Genomic DNA, 17,368 nt, shown 5'->3' on the forward strand with positions numbered 1-17,368 from the left:
AAGTCTTGCGGGCTTGATGGTTGACTTGTTTGAAAAATACATTGCTCCATCTATGTTGTCATGTAGGTATTCAAAAAATTCTTCTCGAAAGCTCATGACACGTTGCATTTGTATCAAGAAACCATGCATCTCTCCATGAAGAAAAAACTATGAACCAGATGTTTAGTTACTTCAATATAGCAATGGGAAACAATACAATGAGAAGATTCATGTGCTTTACCTTTAGGTGGAATTGATGTTTTACCTTCATCTTTCTTTTCTTTTTTTTGTTTTGAATATGTTTGATTTTATCTCCAAGGTTTCTAGATGTTCATTCATCATCTCCATCTCTATCACAGTGAACACTAGTACTAAATGGACTATTAGTGACTAGATGACTAAAAAAGTTAGTCACCACAATTAATTCAAGTGAATTACTAGTAAATTTAAGCAATTTAAGTGACCCAACTAAGAATGACTAAGTTTAATGACTAATTTAGTCCAGGGATAAAATATATGACTAGATAACAAGTGACTCAACTGAAAGAAACTAACTAACTTAAATGACTAATTTAGTCTAGGGACAAAATATATGATTAAATAATAAGTGACCCGATTGAAAGTGACTAACTTAAATCATTAATTTTGTCCAAGACTAAAATATATGAATAGATAATAAGTGTAAAAATTAAAAATGATTGAAGTAAATGACTACTATAGTCCAAGAATAAAATACTGACTAACTACCAAGTACAACAAGTATATGAATTAGTCATTTTTAGTTATGCAACTATGGAAATGCAAAATTGCAATTTTGATACCGAAGTGTTACATTTCACTAAATTTCAACACTGCAAATGGACTCAATGATCCCTTAAGACAAATAAGTCACTTAATCCATCCACATTGTTAAAATTTAAAGGCCCCTTTAGGGAGGTCTCTAAATATGTCTGCAATGTTAAAATTTTGGTAGATGGATTCAACAACCCCTTAAAAGTGTCTATGAATCCATCTATAATGCTAAAATTATATTTTATACAATATAGAGTATAATTTTACAATATATAATAGTTTTATACTCCCGTTAGAAGGAGGGACCAGAAAGAGAGTTGTTTATGTCACCATCTTCTTAAGTCTACCTAAAACAATAGGATTTTAAGAAAGTAACCCATCTCCATAGCCATAATTAATATATATATATATATGATTGAAAAAAAAAATGTCATCCATAGTTATGGTAAATTATATTCAAAATTAACATATTAATATAATCATAGAATTATCCGTAAGAAATTAATTTCTTACGGTTGAATTTATTATTTATGTTAATGCCTTGTATTGTAATTTGTATTATAATTTTAGTATAGTTAATAGTCCAATATTGAGATTTATATTTATTTGGCTATAAAGTTTAATTTTTTAAACTTAGTTGTTTCAAAAAGTTTAATGTTTTAAACTTTGTTGTTTCATAAATTTTAATGTTTTAAACTTCGTGGTTTCATGTTAAAAGTGTGTTGTTTAAATCTATATTTAATTTTAGTAAAATTAATCTTTGCATAGTCACTGACATATTGACATTTATATTTATTTGGCCGTAAAGTTTAGTTTCAATTTTTTTTTACTTGATGTTGAAGTGAGTTGTTTAAATCTAAATTTAGTAAATAGACAAGATCTATGAACATTTTAGTTGGAATGAACCATTAAGTGTTTGATCAATAGCTTAAGATGTCTTTTTTTTATGATCTTATTCATAAAATGAAAGATACTTAGAGTGTTGAAAGATACTTCGAGGTGCACTCTAGCTTTACCAAAACTTAGAAACCATGTCTTGTAATGCAACGAAAACCATGAAAACCATTTTTGTAATGCATTAAATTGGTTATTCTTACAATGGTGATGAGGTCGTCCACTCTAGTTTGATAAAAAAATCAGAAACTTGTTCTAAACTTTTCACGAAAAGGTTGTTCTAAATTTTTTATGAAATTTGTTCTTTCATGCCAAAATATCTACCTTTGGTGGTGTTGATGGTGCTGGACCTGCCAACATGTCAAGGGGATCTCCATAGTAAGAATTCCCAACTATACCTTAGACTGTTTGGTGTAGGAGTCCCAGTAGTGGGTCATAAGGTAATGCCTTGACCTTGGTGTTGCACAGAGGCAAGTAGAATAAATCTATCAGCAGCAAGGGTGTGACTAATGAAATGAATCAAGGAAGGTGTATGAGAGGTTCCTTCAGGTTCCAACAGTTCGAAAGGAAAAAGAGGTGAAGTTGAGTTCCAGGTCGAAAGGGATCAGTCCCAACTCAGCTAGGAACATACAACACAAAGGACATGCAAAGATTCTAGCGGAGTAATCCACTCGGATGCAACAATCACATCATACAAGGTCAGATAACACATACAACACTCTTGGATCAGTCTGAGACGAGTGTGATGGTTGTTATAGCAAGGTTGAAGTGAAAGGTCTATCTAATGTCCGACAGATCAGTCGACATGGATGGTGACAACATTAACAACATATGCAACACATTAACAACAAGATTCATATAATTGCATGTGAATCAGTTCATACACTAGTACCTAAGTTAAGCAACACATATCATTAAAGCAACTGGAGCAATCCAACTACAATAACAACATATGCATGACAATGTGCTAGCTCTTATTATATAAAGAAGTTTAAGTCACAATCATACAATAAATCCATGTAAACCTGCTAGCCCCAATAGTGGAATGTTACAGCCACATCTGCCTGCTCCTCCAAAGAGATGTACTAGCTCCATGTAATAGAGAAGCCAAGGCACATTACAATATTGTCCAAGCCTTCTTCAAAATAGTCTTAGGGACTATATATAGCAAAGGGTGGGGTGGCCCTTGACATTCCCCTATGTGACCATTCAACTACCCTCATGACTCTTCACCTTCTCTATGACTGTTACATCCACTCTTGAGACTTGACTTACACTTGACATGACTCAACATTACAATGCGCATGTACCCATGTGAGCAATAGCTTGGACAAGCCAAACTAGACATCATTCCGACTTAAACAACCATAGAAGTCCAACTACCTAAAATCCTCATGCTGATCAACAGTGACATATTGGTGCCAAGATTGGTAGTCCTTGAGAGTGTCCATGTTTCCTACTGTGACATCCATCTGAAACCTGAACCTTGCCTCCATAGCATCTTGGTACATTACTCAAGCTCCTTTGTCAAACTCATCTCTAAGCATGCACATCATTGTCTTTAGTGTGGCCAGACCAGCAACGTACTTGCTCATGATGTCTGCAATGGTAGGCAATTCTGGGCTGGTGGCGATGTGCATCAATTCGTTGAAGTATGAGTCAAGCTCCTATTGGACCTGCTTCTTGGTCTTCACATAGGTGAGGGTCCCAAGTTATGGGATCACATGAGTGTGCACTATAACATCCATGCTTTTGAATACTCGTGCATAGGAAGCCTGTATGCCAGTGATGAGTTGTGGAGATGAATGACTGCTTGATGCACGGTACCAAACTTGGAGTACAATGCTCACATAACTATGCCCAAGGACAATACTTCATCCAGTATTTCCTTCTTCAGTTAAGCTTGGCGGACATTGTCACCAAGTCTCATCTCCTCCCTTCTTGGCAACCTGTAGTTCCTTTGCGATTCGTTCATTCTCAACTATGAGAAAACAAACACTTGAGCTAGTGGCTTCGACGTACACTCTAGTCACATCCTCCAACACAACAGGATGCTTTTGCACATCAATCACGATCACTTACTTTTAAAATTGTGCAAGGGATGTTTGGTCCTCCTAAGTCTGTACTCTCTGAGACTACACAAGTCTGTGATGAGATTCGTCAAAGGAGATGTTGTACATCAATACTTTCAGCTAAACACCAAGGATCTCAGTACCTCCTTGTTCATTTGAGACTTTCTCATCATCTGGATGCATTGAGGTAGGTGAGTCGATCTCTCTTTGGTGAGGCATGAGGTTAGTGTATTGTTCTAACTCATGTTGCTCCATGTCTGCATCCAACTGTTCAAGACCTTGTTCTATCTCATGAGAAAAGTCTTGCCCCTACGAGGGTTCAACCTGTTTGCCTTATGCCAACTGTTCAAAAGAATTAACTACTTGTACAGGTGTTGCTTCATCTATCTGCACATGATGCGCCCCCTATTGAATCTTCTTCTACTGTGTTTCATTCCAATGTTGGCACAACTATCATTCTTTCTGGAGTTTCTTGCTTAGCTCATGTAACTCCTTCTCTACTTCTTCCATTCTCTTCTTATCTCTCTTCCTTTGTGTGATTCACTTGTTGCATTGTTGCCTCTTCCATTGAATAGTGATAGCTTCTTGTTCTACAAGTGGTTTTGCTCAAAACTTATAGCTTTTCTCCTCTTCCATGCAGTCGACAATCTTTCTCTTCCTTTTGTCGCACATAGGTATGCTTGGATCTACTGCCTCTACTACCCACCGGTGACCATGCCAACTATTTACTTGTTGGGGCCTGACCTAGGTTCAGAGATGATTTAGCCAAACAAATCCCGGTACTACTAGCCCTTTCAGTAACAACCCATGGAGCACAGACTGAGGTCTCACCCGAAGTAGTATGGGAGGGTGCTAGAACCAGGTTTCCACACCCTAGAGATGTTTGATGATTTCAAGTGGTCCACAGTTTGACCTTGCATGCACATCACTACAGACACTTACCCTTACCTCGCAGGCTGAGATATTGCCTTCACGCAACCTTACTCAGGGCTTGAACAATGTTATTACCCAAGTCCTTCCTTGGAACCGATATTAGGTGATTAACTGAACTTATTTGTTTAGTTATTCTTAACAATATTCACAATTCAAGGAAGTGCACGCAGTAAATAAACAATATAATTGCAAGTAACATCAAACATGTAATAACTCAGAACAGATACACAGTATTCAGATAAAACTTCTCTTTATTATTTTCTTCCCTCTGTTACGGACTCGACAGTACCCTGTGCACTCAGATGCAGAGGTCCAAGCACTCAGTTGCAGACTCTACTAGGCCTCTGCACACTCAGCTGCAAAGCCTCTTCCTACCACTATGACCCAAGAAACTTAGACTCTTGATCTATGCTTCTCTATGATTCGTCTATACTCCACCTGTTTTTTCCATAACTTCATTTGTTATTTTTTTTACAACTTAGAACGTCACTCTATTTATACAATTCCATGGTCCACGGACCATGGGTAGGCCGACACTACATTGAAAACTTAGGGCGGACAACCCTATGACTCTAACATACAATTCGTGCTCTGCGCCCGCAATTTGCGGAGTTTTTACAATAATAACAACTCAAAACTTGGGCTTTAAGCCCAAGAACATGTCATGGGGGGATTCCATGCCCAACAGGCCCCCAACACAAACATCATGACTCACCCTTGAGTCACTCTGTCAGTGCGACGATCTTGTCACGAGGTCCCTCCAGTTGGTTCTGAACGATCTTGATGTCTGCAGTGCACTGAGCTGCTGCTTGCTGAACCTGCTGCATTCTTCCTTCTAATACCTCTGTTTCTGGCATGTTACACTGCATCTATTCCTGCATCCCTTGAATCTGCACAAGATTTCCTTCAATATCTATCGTGATTGTGAAGGCTTCATCAATCCATCGCTACACACACACTTTAAGGACTGCTTCCTTATGGCGCACTGTGCCCACCTGCTCCTTTAATCCCTTGGCTTGCTGTATCCATGCAAGTCACTGAGTAAGGACTACTATCTACACAGTCCCTATAATGATGTCATACTATTGTTGGAGTTCATGTGCCTCTGTCTCCAGCCGCTGGATGTTGGGGTCCTCCTATAATGTCGTGAGGACCTCAAGCGCCTGTTCCAACATGTTGGTACTATTGCGCACTGAACCTCCAATCTCTTCCAACCTTGTTGTAATAGCATTGGTGCACTATTCTTTGATCTCTAGGGGAGTGGAAGGTTGCACCTTCAATTGCAGCTCGGCAGTTTAAAGGTTCAGCTCCAGCTAAACCTTTGTTGTCTCTTCTTTCACATCGCAGACTCCACTTGCCAAATTGTGAATCTACACCTCTACCGGTAGGTCTGCTGCGATAGCTAGCTTTGCGATATGTCGACAAACATCATATACCGTCTGCACCAACCTTTGGTTCTGCGACACCAACTCATCGCGCTGCAAGCAAAACTGCTCCATATTGATATTTTGTTCACTAACAACATGGATCGCATGGTTCTCCCTAGTGCGCAACTCTTCTGTTATTCCATCCTGTGGCTAATAGAGCATTTCCCTCGGAAGGGAAGCTAGATTAAGGCCAAGGCCTTTCATCATGCTTACTATCATTGGATCCATCACATCTGTTGATACTAATGCTCCCTTTGGCAACACTATTGTGTTGGCCATCCTCGCATGCAACATCTACTCTGTTGTTGATATGCCTGTTGTTACATGGGTAGACATGATACCTTCTTGAGGGGGCCGCACCTTTAACTCCTGCAGCTACGCCCTGAGGACCTCCAACACACTCTAGTGCTCTGTCATAAACTCTTGGAGCACTTCACCAATGACATCAAGGACCATCTTTCCAATGTCATGGAGATCACCTTCAGTTAAGGTGATCGGTTCAATGCCTAGCTTAGAGGCCTTGACCTTCTTTCTTGGACCCAATATTTCTGTGATGCGTGGTTGTTTGAGCTATGTGGACGTGGTCCATGGGTCTGCACTCTCTTCTACTATTTTTGTACCCTTTGCATCCTGCTGTGAGGACACTGCTTGACCCTCCTCTGCCTCTACTGTTGCGGCCTCTGCTGTCTGCATTGCTGCTACTGCTTCTGCGGCTTTCTTTTGCTCCGTGGCTTCCTGTGCCGCTTCGCGGACTGCCCTTACCTCGGTTGCCGCTTTTCTATTCTGCCTTCTCTTGTCCAATTGGGTGACGCGCAACTTGGCATCATCCTTCTTTTTCTATGCTCCCGCCTTCTCTAATTCCACCAAATCTGGGGCGTGCCACTTGGGAGGCCATGTTTCTAACACAATAAAGATAGTGTCATCAGTGGCTATAAATGGTAGCTTTGTCCACTGCTACACCGGATCCTTTCACACCTTGATGTATATGTTGTGCATATCCGTCTTGAAGTTTGCAAAAATCTGCAGACTATTATGCACCGCAGGTGACAGGCACGGCCTCCTGTTGATCCACATTCAGATGGTCGCCTCCATGAGCACCCAGAAAATTTTCATATCGCGAATCCATTTCGCGTTCTTGGTGGCCGAGAGCGAAGCATACTTCGCGGTCTCTAGTAAGTCTCGGTTAATGTTTAGGAACTAACTATCCTCCAATAGTTCTCCCACTACCAGCAAGATGGATAAGAGCAACCACACATAATGGAAGGTCTTACCCTGATCCTAAGCCTCACGACAGTTTATCAAAAACTCCTCACAAAGGAACTCGAACCAGTTAAACTAGACCCCCTCCATGCATTTTTCAGCCAACGTGACCACTGGCATTGGTACCTCATCGGCGTAGCATTTTCTCATCACTTTACTGGCCAGGAGTTGGGTGGCTATGCACACCCCTTTATCCTTGATACTCGTGATAGTGTAGCCCCTCTTTTTCTTCTCCACCTTATACTTTGCCTTCATGGCCTCTATGAGAGCCAAATCGCTACTTTTCCTGGCTATCATTGTGGGTTTCTTTCCCTTACAGGGAAGCCGAGAAATTTGGTTGATGAGGTTTTCTGTGATGGGAATAGGCTTCTCCAGCCATAGATACCCATCATGCACCAGGTAGAGCAGTTGCCTAATGACAAAAATGGTGATGGGCGCGCGGTGCAAATGCGGTATCCATAACAAATGCAACAAACCGACCTTTTCCACACCGTGCAACCATTTTCACGGCTTCAATGTTGTCACCGACCCCTCCATCTTTTGCTTCATCAGATTTTCCATCTCTAAGTGCAGGAACTTCTTGCTATCCGTAACGTCCTAGTCTTCAAATTTCATGGTGGGCACACGACCTAGGTGTGAGCCCTCAAATACAATGCCATCAGGGAGGAGCGGGGTCTGGAGTGAACTCTTTGTTGCATCCAGATCCTTTGGTACCTTGGCTTTCCCTTTCTTTGTTAGGCCATGAAACATTTCAGCTAGGCCAGATCTATAATGTGTTTGAAATAATAAATCGAGCTTTTTATGGGTTCAATTATGTGTACCGCGGTTTTATCTTCGCTAGCATTATAGTTTATAATATTCTGGGAGTACATCACTCTCATGAATACTTTGCTATTCGTTATTTATACCGGGAGTTCCTCACTCTCCGGAATGCTAATAGTGATTCACTATTTATACTTTGTTATTGTTAATATGATTTTTTAAATTAATATCGGTTATTAATTTTGGTCATTATTTTTATACTAGTATATATTCATTTTAAATATGGATTTCATATAAGTTTAAAAAATCAATTTTTTTCATGTAAATTCTTCTAGAGTGTAAAATATCATGTTATTTTTCATTGTTTAAATTATATTTTTATATGCTAAATAAAATATATATATAGAACCAAATAAATGTTTTAACCATAATAGGAATATTATGGTTAATAATAATAACAAGAGAGATAGAGTTAATACGCAGTACAATAATTTGGGTAGGAATATTATTGTTAATAATATTAACAACCGGGATAGAGAAAATACGCATTGCAAGAATTTGGATTGTAATGATGATATTTTCGATAATCATAATATTGGCTTTTGTCACAATAATAGTATCAATATTAATTCTAACTTTAATTATAACAATAATGATAATATTAATATTTTGAACAATGGTCTCTCTAACCAGAAACTTAAGAGGAAAAATCGGTCTACTGCTTTTTCTTCTTCTAGTAACAAGGTTATTAATCTCTCCAGTGTCGTTTTTCCCCCTGCGGTTTTTAAGGTCTTGAGCAAAGGCTTAAATTTTGCCTTAGCCCCTAGAAAAATCCCTGTGGAAGATATTATCTGTGATATTGAGTTTGGGATCTGAGGTCTACCTGATAGGATCAAGGATACTATCAGGCAGGATTGTGCTGTGGCCTTGAGGAAAGCTAAGCCGCCCAAGAGTAACCTCAGCAGAGAGGAATCTTTAGCTCTCAGATCCTTAAACCAGAAAAAGGATATCATCGTCCTCAGGGCTGACAAGGGTGGTGCCGTCGTGATTCTTAACATGGTTGATTACCGCAGCAAGATGTTGGATCATCTTCATAATAGTGGAAGCTACAAAAAGCTTTCCAAAAATCCCTTGAAGAAGGTTGCTAAGAATGTGGCTATGGCCATTAAGTCCATTGGATCGTTGAGCTCCTTGCACCATAAGCTAATTGAAAGTAACCCTATTACTCCTAGAATCTATGGCCTCCCTAAAATTCACAAGGAAGGTGCCCCCTTAAGGCCCATCGTCAACACCATTGGAGGTCCTACCTATCTTCTGGCGAAGTTCCTGGCTTTAAAGCTTAAGCCCCTCGTTGGTAGGATCGAGTCCTTCGTAAAAGACTCTGCCTCCTTTATCGATGAGCTCAAGGACATTAAGCTTGATCCTGGGGACATTCTTGTCAGTTTTGATGTTGTTTCCCTGTTCACTTTCATCCCAATTAATGAGGCCATGATTGTGATCAACTGCCTAACGGATCCTGACACGGCTAGGTTGGTTGAGATCTGTCTCACTTCTACCTTTTTCAGTTTTGAAGGGGAGTTCTTCGAGCAAACATGTGGGGTTGCTATGGGATCCCCCCTCTCCCCTGTTGTGGCTAATCTTTTTATGGAAGATTTCCAGTCCAAAGCTTTGAACTCTTCCCGGCTCCTTCCTAAGCTATGGAAGAGGTATGTGGATGACACCAATATCATTTGGTCTCACGGCCAGGATGAGCTTGATCTCTTCTTTGATCATCTTAACAGGCAGTCCTCAGCCATTAAGTTCACTAAAGAGCAGGAAGTTGATGGATGCCTCCCTTTCCTTGATATTCTCATTTCTAGGAATGAGGATGGTTCCCTAGCCCATCAAGTTTTTCGGAAGAAAAATCATACGGAGCAGTATCTTCATGCCAGTTCCCACCATTTCCCAGCTCAAAAGATGGGGGTTCTTAGTACCCTTGCTACTCGGGCCCTGAGGATCTCGGACAAGAAGAGTTTTGAGAAGGAGAAATCCCATCTGCTGGATGTCTTTGTGGAGAATGGTTACAGTAGATACATGGGTCATAGGGCTTTCCTTAAAGCTTCCAAGAATTCTCTGGTGAAAAGCGAGCCAAAAGATCGTGTTCCTGGTGTCCTTCTTCCTTATGTTCAAGGGACCACTGATAGAATTGGTAGGATTCTCAGGAGACATAGTATCCCGGTATCCTTCAGGCCCCTGAACACCATTCGTTCGTCTCTCTGATCGGTGAAGGATCCCATTGACCCTAAAGATATGAAAGGTGTTTATTTGATCCCTTGTTCTTGTGGGACCCCCTATATTGGGGAGACTGGTCGTTCCATTAATCAGAGGATTAGTGAGCACGCAGCGGATCTGAAGCATAGGAGATTTAAGTCTTCCGCTTTGGCTGAACATGTGGAGAAAACCAAGCATCAGGTTTGTATCGAAGAAGCCAGTGTTATTGCTAAGGTTCCGCATTTCCATCATCGAAAATTCAGGGAAGCTCTGGAGATTGAAAAGAGACCTAGCAATCTCAATAGAGACGTTGGTTGGAAAATCAGTAGATGCTGGGTCCCTGCCCTCTCCTCCTAGTCATTTTTCCGTCCTCTGTGGTTTTTTTTTTTTTTTTTTTTTTTTTTTTTTTTTTTTTTTGTTTTTTGTTTTTTCACGTATTTATTTATGTCATTGTCATCCTTCTAATCGCCTTTCCTTTATGTTTCTGATTATTTAAGGGCCTGGTGGTAACTTATTTCCTTATTTTGTTACTATTTAACTCGCAATTTAGCTGTATTCAGGACTCTATTCATCTATTTTTCCCTTTTATTCTTATTTAGTTATTTTATTTATTATTATTAATTTATTTATTTTGTTATTTTTTGATTTTTATTATTTATTTATTTATTTTATTCGTTTATTTATTTATTTTTATTATTATTATTACTGTTTGAGTTATGTTTTAGTCCCTTTTAATTATTCAATTCTATTTATTCATTATTATTTTATTTCATTTTTATTTTTACTAATATTTCGTGTTTTGTTATTATTTTACTTTTATTTAGTTAGTTATTTTATTATTATTATTAGCTTTTATTAATTAATTAATTTATTATTTTTTAAGCTTATTATTTAATTTATTTTATTCCCTCTTAGTTATTCATTCTTATATATTTATTATTATTTTATTTCATTTTTTCGTTGTTTTATTAGTATTTTTCGTTTATTTAGTTAGTTATTTTTATTATTTTTATTATTAATTTTTAATATTATTAATTTATTAATTTAATTAATTTATTATCACTTGATTTATTATTTTATTTTTATTTTTGTTTTGCGTTTTATTTTATCTATTTTTATTTTTATTCTCGTTTAACTCTTAGTCATATCTAGTGGTTTATTTTTGTTTGATTTCTCTTTTATTTTATTTATTTTTATTTTTGTGTTTGTGTATTTGTTTTATTTTTACTATTTTAGTTCGGGTTTTTATATCTATTTATTTATTTAATTTGTTATTTTAATAGTTTACTTAGTTATTCTCCCTTAATTCTTTCTTAGAAACGGTCCATTGCAACTAATTTTCTTTTATTAGTAATTTGACCTTTAATTTTTGATTATTTATTGGTTATCTTTATTTTGATCCTGGTCCTTTGGTCAATATTAGCGGTTGGGTCAAACTAGCCGTTGGAGGCTCTGCTCGGTCTATATAGCATGCTAAGCTAGATCTGTTTTCTTCATCTTGTCCTGACGATGAACCACACTGGTTGGTTCGAAACGCGTCGACAAATGACTTTTCATGTGATTTACGCCGAAATCTTTCTCTAACTTAATATGGATCACAGAAGCCTAAACTCTATCATAAAAACTTATCTTTTTTGCATGATATATACATATTTTTTTAAAATAATATGGTAATGTTAATTTTTATAAAAATATTTTATTCATAATTCACATTGAATAATTTTTTGTATACAACATTAGAATGTTTTATTTTAACAATTTTTTTCTATATATAAACATATATGAAATTGATATCAACATAAATTAGTTAACATTGATCTTGGAATAGTTTATTTATACCTCTTGTTAAAATATTTTTCAAAAATATAAGATTTAAACATCTTACTCATATATTTTTTTATTTCTATTCATTATTTTATCATAATGGGACATTATTTTTCTATTTATAACATAATTTTTATTTTTTATTTTTATTTTAAAGAGAAACAAACTGAGAGAAAAAATCACTATTTAGTTATATTTATTTTTATCAATTTCATTGTTTAGAATCATTCTTCAATCATCAATTTGATTAAGCATTTTTAATATATATGGCTTGGAATTTGCTTATAGATTCTAGACATTTATATAAGGGTAATTCATTATGTTTACGATTTCTATACTTGTGTTTATATTCATTGTTCTGTCCGTGATGAGGCAATTTGCATTAATTACACCGTAAGGCGTTTCCCTTTGAATTCAACTTTCCTCTTGGGTTACATGTACATTTCTGAGCCTTTGATTTAAGTGTTAGACGATGAAAATAATCTTACCCATCCACTTGATCAGACCGGTATACGATGCAACCCAGAAGACCGGTATAGGATGCGACCCAGCAGATCGATGCTTGCCCTCGCTCGACGCTACTCCACTTCCACTTCCAGGTGCTTCTCCGTGTGGAGACCTTGCACTTTCCCTCACTCGGTGATACTATATTTCAGGACCCTGGATCTATGGAAAGCGACTTCAAGAAACCCTTCATATCAATCATAAGGTAGCAAATGATATTCTGACCCTCAGAACATACCCAGTCTGCTACGGGACCCATGAGATGATTCCAGGAGGTCTCGCTCAGTCCATAGCAATGGCCTGTCAAAGCCGGCTAATGATTCCAGGAGGTCTCGCTCAGTCCATGGAAATGGACTGTCAAAGCCAGCTAAGCTTTACTAAGGTGTGAGGCAGTGCCACTAGGGTAAATGGGTTGCAAGCTTTACTGAGGTGTGAGGCAGCGCCACTGGGATAAATGGGTTGCAAAGATCAAGTTACCCAAAAACAAAACCAGGTTATGGCTCGGGAATTTTGATACTACAGAGGAGGCGGACATGGCTTATGACAAGGTTGCTCACAGGCTGAGGGGTGAAGGCGGCCATGGCTTATGACAAGGTTGCTCATAGGCTGAGGGGTGACTAGGCCAGGTTCAATTTTCCTCACCTTAAACACCATTTGGAAGAAAATTCCTTCGCCCCTGGACTGGTAATTTCGTGCTTGATGCCAAGCTACAAGCAATTTGCCAAATCTTGAAACAATGTTTGGAAAGCATGTCTAAGACTAATGAATCCGAAGAAATTTCATGTGCATACAGTACTAGTTTCCCTTCTAATCTTCCCCACAACTTTCAATCTCATTTTCAGTGCATGAGTCAGGAAAACGAACAAATGAGACAAACCAATGATGCCAGTACAAGTACATATCTTCTAGGTTGAATTTTACAAGCACACAAATTCCGTGGACTCACAGAAGATGAAGCCGAAGCTGAAAATTCAAGATTCTGGCATGGAAATTATTGGATTTACAGTAGGTCGCAAAGAGATGTGAAACATATAGCCAAAACCCATAAAGGCAATGCAAAGCACTAAAAGTCTAAAAGTTGCAAGAGCAAGTCATGGAGAGCCGTAGGGCTAACCCAATTACAAAATATCAAAATACCCAAGAAATCCAGAGGGTAACGCATTTGCAAAAGGGCCAAAGAGCTACAAGATCAGGTTGTGAATACCCTTCGACGTGGACCTGCAACTAGTAACTCACTTTTGTGGGAGCGAGAACTGCAACTCATTTGTGTGGGATTTTATTGGGACTACAATAATGACCATTTCACAATATTCTGAAAAAATCCATGTAAAGCAAGAAACGGTTCAAGGCAAAGAGTGAAGAGAATTTGTTCGAGAATCGCGAAGAAGGTTTCTATTCGAGAATCATGAAGAAGGTTTCCTTTCATCGTGGTAAATCGTTTAGGGTGTTTTCAAACTCACATCTATCAATCTCTGGTTTTCCAAAATCATATTTTAAGTTCCTTCCGTTTTTGTAGAGGTAACGAGAAGCAAGTTACCAGGCTGATGTAAAACTCTTTTTCACAGATCTGAATGTATCAGAGCCAGGTTTTAATCTTGGGACCTGTGAGTTATGGGACCACCACGCTTCATTTGTGCCACTCTGATAATTGGTTTTACATTGATGTTCACTAAGTTCAATTACAAATAGAAACATTCAATGCCTAACTAACCTAATCTCCTTCCCTAACTAGCCTAACCTAGTTAAAACTGGCTTGAACATGGGCTGTAGGACTAAATGTCCTTCCCAGATCTCCTGCACATCAAACTCCATAATTCTTGTAACCTCCCATGATCAGGCCTCAAATATTCCCGAGCGCATTCAGTACTTCATGCATGCATTTTTCCAAATGGGTTCTCTACTTCCATCAGAAATTCTAGCTGCATATGAGAATTCAGGCTCTCTTGGGCCAGTATGGGATGCAGATACGAAGAATAATGATGTTGTCTATCAAGTCCATAATTTGGGGGTTTTAATTCTTACGTGCAAGACGTGTTCGAGGACTTTTCATGCAGCTTGTCTTCTCCTACCAATGGAAATGCAAGGTTGGAGGGTTTGGATGCCTGGAACAACTTAAGAGTTCCAGAGGTCCATAAATTTTCTCACTGAATGCACAATATGCATAAAGAAGATGATTGTAAAGATATGTGTGCATCATCTATGAGCTTACTAAAGTTCACATGACAGATTCATTCAATTTATTAGTTAACAACGGTGCTGTTGCTGGACAAGTGATATTCCATGTAAGGCATTTTAAGATATTGTATTTCTACAGTAACTGTTTTTCCATTAATTATTATTCATTGGAAGACTAATATTTCTGTCATGTGTATCTGAAAAATGCGACATGATCATTCCAGACACATTTTCACATTATTCCCATAAGCATGCATGATAAACTTTGGAGGTCTGAGGTAAGTACACAAATGCATCTTGTCTTTAATGGTCACGAGTAAGCTCATACATTTGAAGACCTCGATAGAAGGCATTAGAATAAGATATAAGAGAGGAGTGATGTCTTTTAATATACCCTATTGCAATGGGGGTATACTTGTTTCAATCAAAAAAGAGTTAAACAAGATGCCAAGATGCTTGAGGCCATGAAGTTCCCCCTAGATAACCCCTAGAAGTATGATCGTAAGTATATAATGGCTTAGTTAAAGGGAAACAAGCAGCCAGGGGCAACATCAACTTTAGAGTTATTGCATGTAATGAACAGGACACCTAGGTGCTTTGATAAAAAGAGTAAATCTCTGTTGTATACATTTTCAAAGAGATGCAGTGTATTTCTGTTTTTTGTACACAACTTTTTTAATTACAAGAAAGTGAAAGGAGATTTACAATATTGCACTTATTAGATATTAAATAAATTTTCTCATTGAACACACAATATGCGTAAAGAAGATGATTGTAAAGATATGCGTGCATCATTTGCGAGCTTACTGAAGTTCACATGACAAATTCATTCAATTTATTAGTTAACAACGGTGTTGCCGCTGGACAAGTGATATTCCATGTCAGGCATTTTAAGATCTTGTATTTCTACATTAAATGCTTTTGCATTAATTATTAGCACATTCAGTACTTCATGCATGCATCTTGCCAAATGGGTGCTCTAATTCCATCAGAAATTTCAGTTGTATATGAGAATTCAGGCTCTCTTGGGTTAGTATGGGATGCAAATACAAAGAATAATGATGTTGTCTATCAAGTCCAGAATTTGGGGGTTTTGAATGCTCATGTGTAGGACGTGTTCGAGGACTCTACATGCAGCTTGTCTTCTCCTACCAGTGGAGATGCAAGGCTGGAGGGTTTGGATGCCTAGAACAACTTAAGAATTCTAGAGGTCCGGAAATTTTCTCATTGAACGCAAAACATGCATAAAGAAGATGATTGTAAAGATCTTGTATTTCTACAGTAACAAATTTTGCATTAATTATTAGCGCATTTAGTACTTCATGCATGCATCTTGCCAGATGGGTGCTCTATTTCCATCAGAAATTTTAGCTACATATGAGAATCCAGGCTCTTTTGGGTCGGTATGGGATGCAGATACAAAGGATAATGATGTTGTCTATCAAGTCCAGAATTTGGGGGTCTTGAATGCTCACGTGCAAGACGTGTTCGAGGACTCTGCATGCAGCTTGTCTTCTCCTACCAATGTAGATGCAAGGTTGGAGGGTTTGGATGCCTGGAACAACTTAAGAATTCTAGAGGTCCGAAAATTTTCTCATTGAACGCACAATACACATAAAGAAGATGATTATAAAGATATGTGTGCATCATCTATGAGATTACTGAAGTTCACATGACAGATTCATTCAATTTATTAGTTAACAATGGTTTTGCTGTTGGACAAGTGATATTCCATGTAAGGAATTTTAAGATCTTGTATTTCTGCAATAATTGTTTTTGCATTAATTATTATTCATTGGAAGACTAATATTTTTGTCATGTGTATCTGAAAAATGCAACATGATCATTCCAGACACATTTTCACATTATTCCCAGAAGCATGCATGATAAACTTTGGAGGTCTGAGGTAAGTACACAAATGCATCTTGTCTTTAATGGTCATAAGTAAGCTCATACATTTGAAGACCTCGATAGAAGGCATTAGAATAAGATATAAGTGAGGAGTGATGTCTTTTAATCTACCCTATTGCAATGGGGGTATACCTGTTTCAATCAAAAAAGAGTTAAACAAGATGCCAAGATGCTTGAGGCTATGAAGTTCCCCCTAGATAACCCCTGGAAGTATGATCGTAAGTATATAATGGCTTAGTTAAAGGGAAAAAAGCAGCCATGGGCAGCATCAACTTTAGAGTTATTGCATGTAATGAACTTGACACCTGGGTGCTTTGATTTTTGATGATTCTTACATAGATTTTAAATAAAAAGAGTAAATATCTGTTGTATACATTTTCAAAGAGATATTGTGTATTTGTGTTTTTTGTACACAACTTTTTTAATTACAAGAAAGTGAAAGGAGATTTACAATATTACACTTATTAGATATTAAATAAATTTTCTCATTGAACACACAATATGCATAAAGAATATGATTGTAAAGATATGCATGCATCATCTGTGAGCTTACTGAAGTTCACATGACAGATTCATTCAATTTAT

The sequence above is a fragment of the Pinus tabuliformis genome, chromosome 5_1, assembly GCF_031772625.1.
Source record: "Pinus tabuliformis cultivar Carrire ecotype Pingquan chromosome 5_1, CPIR1, whole genome shotgun sequence".
In the NCBI taxonomy this organism is placed as follows: Eukaryota; Viridiplantae; Streptophyta; class Pinopsida; order Pinales; family Pinaceae; genus Pinus; species Pinus tabuliformis.